This window comes from Callospermophilus lateralis, chromosome 9 (genome assembly GCF_048772815.1).
Source record: "Callospermophilus lateralis isolate mCalLat2 chromosome 9, mCalLat2.hap1, whole genome shotgun sequence".
Taxonomy (NCBI): domain Eukaryota; kingdom Metazoa; phylum Chordata; class Mammalia; order Rodentia; family Sciuridae; genus Callospermophilus; species Callospermophilus lateralis.
Window position 1 is genome coordinate 125,389,714 of NC_135313.1, and position 6,393 is coordinate 125,396,106.

Sequence of the window (6,393 nt, forward strand, 5' to 3'; positions counted from 1 at the left end):
TCACTTCTGGCTTCTGACAATTTCAAAGAGTTGGCCAAGGAGACCATTTCTGAAACAGGAAAGTCCATTTTGGGGTAAAATAGTATGGCCCACTAGTCAGAGGACACTCCGGATAGTCACAGACCTAATTGGGTGAAGGAGGTGCCTTTGTTGGTGTGGGTGAGAGTTTGTGATTTTGTCCCATGTTCTGAGAATAGGTAGGAAAGGCAGTTTGTTTGTTTTGGAGTGGACTGTTTCTAGTAAGTCATTTGAAAAGGAGAGTGTTTCTATGTCTGTGTATCCCACTGTGTCCGTGGTTGTTGACATTAGAAAAGATAATGAGGAGGCCACGCCAGTGACAGCGATGGCGGTGGAGTCGGCGCTCCAAGTTGTGGAGAAGCTGCAGGCACGCCTGGCTACAAACCTGGACCCCAAGATGCTATTGAAATATTTGAAGAAACTCTCCATCTTGCCTATTACAATAGATATCCTTGTGAAACAATGAGGCTGATGAACAGGACTTTGAAAAAAGCAATTCCCGAAAGCACCCTCGGGATGCGGTTCAGAGGGAGGAGGAGATGGAAGGGTACTACCAAGAAAACAGCAAGGCGTCAGGCAGCTGATCCTATAGTCCCGAGCACAGACAGAAGAAACACAGAAAACTCTCAGAATGTGAACAACCTCACAAAGTGTCTCTCAGTCATGAGAGGAGAGATGAGAGGAAGAGGTGTCACAGGGTGTCACCTACATACTCATCAGACCCCGAATCTTCTGACTATGGCCATGTCCAGTCCCCTCCATTCTGTGCGAGTCCTCATCAGATGTACACAGACCATTACAGGTCACCAGAGAAGGCCCATGAGTCCATTGTTTCACACCAGAAACCCGGAAATGGCCACAGTAATGCCTTTCAGGTCAGACTGGGAGTTAGTCAAGAACATCACCTGGGAGAACCCCAGGGAAAGGGGATCTTGAACCAAAACAAGGAACACAGATCTTGCCACAAGAAAAAAAAGCCCTATTGATGCAAAGGGTGATGATAAGGCCTCTGCTTTGGGCAGAGAGAAGCCACACAAGTCCCTCTCAAAAGAGGAGACCCGAAGGCCACTCCAAGGGGATAGTGCCAAGGAGAGACCACCTTCTAGTGCTGCCAAGAAAGAGAAAGAAAGAGAAGGCAGCAGCCTCAAAAGAAAGTTTTTACCCTCAGAGTTTGCTTCAGACAAGCACCTTAAAAAGCCAAAGCACAAGCATGCTGCAAAAACCAAATCGGACATAAGCAAGCAACGCGTGGACAGCACAGACATAGGAAGAGGGGCTGGAGACCTGTTGCTTAGAACAAAAGAGAAGGTTTCTAACAATATAAAGGCCGAAGAAGGGAAAGTAAAGACTTCTAATTTGGATAGAAAGTCACTGGGCTCACTCCCTAAGGCATAAGAGGCAGACGTGGAGGATGAATTCGAGCAGCCCACCATGTCATTTGAATCATACCTCAGCTATGACCAGCCCCAGAAGAAAAAGAAAAAGATTATGAAAACTCCAGTCACGGCACTTGGAGACAAAGGACTTTAAAAAAGTGATTCCAAAAGCACTAGTAAAAACTTAAACTCAGTTCAGAAATCACCCAAGGGGAATGAGAGCAGGTCAGAGAAGCTGCAGCTGGCTGGAGCCGACTCAACCAGGCTGAGAAAGTCCCTACTGATGCACTGCCGTTATTGCCAAACCTCCCCTTACCCACCATGCAGAGCAATTACCATCCACTTTCTTCCCTTGAAGTGATGCCCTCCTTCCAGCCAAAGAGAAAAGCATTCTATTCACCCCAGGAAGAAGAAGAAGCTGGATTCACTGGACACAGAATGAATTCCAAGATGCAGGTGTATTCCGGTTCCAAGTGTGCCTATCTCCCCAAAATGATGACCTTGTACTAGCAGTGCATCCTTGTACTTAAAAACAACATCAATTCCATCTTTGAAGTGGGAAGAGTACTGTTTTCTATTCTTGAACCTGTTTTTGAGAGGTGTACACCTGATCAGCTATATCACATAGAGGAATACAATCACGTATTAATTGAAGACACAGATCAATAATGGAAAGTTCATTGTCACCGAGACTTTAAAGAAGAAAGACCAGAAGAGTATGAGTCCTGGCCGGAGATGTACCTGCGGCTTCAGAATGCCCGAGAGCAGCAGCTACAAGTGCTAACAAAGAACATCCAATGTGCAAATGCCAATAAGCCCAAGGGCGGGCGAGCAAAGATGACCTTTGTCAACTCTGTGGCCAAGCCACCTAGAGATGTCTGCTGGAGGCAAGAGAACTTTGGAACAGGAGGAGCAGCTGTCCCTGAGAAAGTCAAGATTAAGCCAGCCCCATATAGCACAGGAAGCAGCCACATTCCTGCCAGCAGCAACAGCTTGAACCCCAGCTCTGAGCAGCCAGCCTATGATAGCCCCAGCACCAGCAGTGCCCACTTAGTGCCAGTGGTCAGTAGTACCATCTCCTATGATCCTAGGAAACCAGCTGTGAAGAAAATCGCACCAATGATGGCCAAGACAATTAAAGCTTTCAAGAACAGATTCTCTCGACGATAAACCAAGCACTTACTTTGGAGATGGAATTTGGGGGGCAAGATTACAGGGACAATGGGGGTTAGAGAGTGGGACTTCCAGGGGAGCCCAGAAGCTTACTTTGTGGAGCCTCTTGGCCTTGGAATCCTGCATGGTCGCAGGTGATTCCCTGCACACCTACCTGTGCCCTGCCTGGAGCACACTTCAGAATTCTGAAGACGATGTGAAGCCTCAGTCTCACTGAGGATTTTAAGGTCAATTATACTTTTGTTGTTATTTAGCTTCTTTGTAAAATATTAGACATAGTTTTAATTAATAAATATTGCCCCCAGATTGTAAAAAAAAGAAAGAAAAGAGAATGAATCAATAGATGTGTCCTGTCTAGTAAAAAGCTTCCCAGCATTCAACCTGCACAATTTATGAATGTACTGCGGGTTGCCTTAATGATGGGCAACACCTACGATCTTCTGAAGTTCCTGTTTTCTTCCTGAATTCTTGTCAATCTCTAAATAGGTGCATGTTTATGTGTCCAAGATATGAACCTCCTCCAAGCTCTGTGATATGGCCATGTACTGGATAGCTGAAAGGAATGGCGAGCATTTCAGAAAACTCAGATATCAGTGTCACCAGGAAAGTCTCAGTGGAGAAACTCTGCTTTGGACCTTTTGCTTACTTATTGTTCTGTTGCCCTGAATGTCAGTACGGTCTTGCCTCAGGCAACCACTGTGTGAAGCCTGAAGAAATCAGTTTTCAAATGGAAAATGAATGGGCATCACCTGTGGCTCTTTGCTAAATTGCTTTGGAAAGGTGTGTTTCTGCATCAGACTATTGGCCCTGTGTGAGGCTGTGGCTTACATTCTCAGTACCTGATGGATCTAAAAAAGATGCCATGTGTGCATCAAAAACATAAATGGCAAAAAGATCAGTCACTGTGGATGAACTCTCGCCTTCCTTTGTAAGGTTCCTGAACTCCATCAAGTGAGAATAGGGATTCTTTGGGTCAAATGAGTTCTTGAAACCACTGCAGAGGAGCTTGGGTTTTGTCCTGACTCCAAATCACATAAATAATTGATACCTGACAGTCAGTATGCCTCAAATTGGAGAAGCAGAGCAGTATTAATGGCAGGCCTATTTTATCACTCCTGATTCACAGGAAGGGTGTCAAGGCCACCCCTACTTTAGGCTAATGAGGGGCAAGGGAGCTTATTTTGGACACTTGCTTGGGCTGCTCTCCTCAGAGAAACCACCAGCCAGTGGTTATGATGTGTGTCTATATGGAAGAAGATGAGGGCCATATGGGAGTGTTTTGGTTTTAATTGCAGTAATTTGTGTGACTTTTGAAAGAGATGACTGGGTCCACCTGGGATGGAACTCAGGTGTGATTACCCTTAGAGACTGAGTTCTGGAACTGACCTCAGAGAAGTATTGCCATGAATTGTGTTGGGATTTTAGGAGGCCACGCATGAGAATCGCCCTTGGAAACTGAGATCTAGGCCCAGGGTGACATTTCACGGAGCCCTAGGAATCTCAGCCAGGATATCACATGATTTTTTTCTGAAAGACTTGGCAGCCATAGTTGAGACTCAAAACACACATGGACCTCACATTGTGGATCTCAATGTGCCTGGCTTCATGTGACCTTGTGGCCACTCCTTGGGAAGCCTTGCCTGTGAGAGTTCTCCAGAGCTTTCATTGAAATAAGCTTCCTCACTATTAAATGGTTCCTTAATGAATTGAAACGCACAGGGACTCCAACTTCATTCTTCAAAAATGGCTAGATAAACACCATTGAATTTTTGAAATTCCCATGACCAGGTGGCACTGGAGAACCTTTGGATGTCCTGTTTCTGATCAGGAGTGTACCAGACAGTGCCATAATTGACTGGATTTCATGAAAATGGTGTTAACGAGATGCCAGTAAGTTGGAGCCTGCTGAGTAGTGGGCCTAGAGCTGTGGTGTTCAGGTGTGTGATAAAACATCTTTGGTGGGGCCATGTGGATCTGCCATGGACTTCCAAATGCCTTGTGGCTGACATTGTGCAGCCAGCCGACCCTTATATGTAAAGGCATCTTGTTATATAGAGAGATTTCAGGGCAATTTTAAGAATCAGGTTGCTATGGTCAAGGGGGCAAGCTATGTGGGATAGAACCCTGGTTGGAACATTCTTCTGCAGTACCTGACCCAACACACGTGACAGAACTCCCTCCAGCCCTATATCCCAGTTGAACTGCTTGGATTTTGTGAAGCAAACACGAAACTTCCAGTGCAGCAGCAAGAAACTCCACGAAAAGTGGAGGATGACCAAATGGCTTCACAGTCCACTCGGGGAGACACTTATCCCCCAGTGGCAACAGTTTACCTACAAAGAGAGAAATCACCACTGCTGCCTCATGTTCAATGAAAAATAAGAAACGATGTCCTCCAGGTCACATAGATGCAGACCCAGCTTTGATGGTCTCACTACAAAGGAAGCTAAATCTCCGGACAACAACATATATTTTAAGTGTCCAACCTCAGAGGAAGTTTCTCAAGAAGTCTTTAGGCCAACAGAGTTCCATGTTTGTGGAGTGTTTTCCCAGTCATTTACTTTTGGAAACTCCTCTACCACCTCCAAGGTTGTGAACTCCTGAGCATTTTTCATTCCAGATATGTATTCACAGATTTTCTAACTCTTCCCTTCTGATTGTGTCCTACATGGGGCGAAGGCAAAGTCAAAGAATTGTTCTGGATGAGAGTGGGAATACTTTTGTGTAGGACATATTTGCATGCACATTGAATTCATTTTCCAATTTTCCATTCAAAATACTGAATCCCTGACATTAAACCATATCCTACTAGACTCTGACTACTAATTCTAATATGATGCAGAAAAATAACCCAAACAGAATAGAAATACAAGCAGTTCAGAGGAGGCAAGGTGCATAGTTGGACTTGCCTTTTGCATTATATAGGGTTGGAGTTATAAATCTAGACAATTTTTTGTTGAAATAGTTCTCCATGTGATTTTAAAGATAAAAAATATGTGAATTCCTGTCTCCCTTTCTCTGTAGCCCACTCAGCACATATATTTTTATATGCACATAGAGAATCCTACCTGGTACTACACATACATTCATGTGAGGTGGCTGACTTGGCAGGTACAAATTGTGAGAAGAGTTCACTTCTCCTAAACGCTGTTGGAACTAAAAATTCAACCTATGGGTGAGCTTCCTAGTTGAAAAACATTATACATAAATCCATGTTCAGTAAAATTAATATTTTTGGATCTGTGGATGATATATACTTCACGGTGAATTTCGATTGGCATATATTGCTATTTTTAATGTCTCTCTCTGTGTGTGTGTGTGTGTGTGTGTGTGAATATATATATATATATATATATATATATATATATATATATATATATATATATATATATACACACACACTCTGCAGATTTTTCAAAATATGAAATATATGTGTCTTATATACACTCCCTAATTTCATTTATGTTCATGTATCTTGATTTATAATCAACATTTTACAACATTATTCTCAGAAACATTCATCCACCTGAAATACATAATTGTTTCCTAGTACTTGAAACTAACTTCAGGACTAGGTGCTTAGAAATCCTAATATTTCTGCAGTAACTCACCAGTTTAACATCAATGCAAGCAGATTCCTATGGGACATGATGTGTATTTTGATGTTCATTTTCATTCAACACCGGTACATTACTATATCTTCAGGTATTGCACATCATAGGATATATATTTCATCCACAAGTTCACAAATTTATAGACATTTTTTTCATTTTCAATCACTTCCTGCTTAAGAACACATGTATCCCTCCATGTTTCTTGACTATTT

At 43.1% G+C, this 6,393-nt stretch overlaps 1 pseudogene; it reads left to right on the top strand.

Moving 5' to 3' along the window:
* Positions 1 to 343: 343 nt before the first annotated feature.
* On the top strand, positions 344 to 2,591 carry LOC143642164 (elongin-A pseudogene; annotated as a pseudogene).
* Positions 2,592 to 6,393: the final 3,802 nt, after the last annotated feature.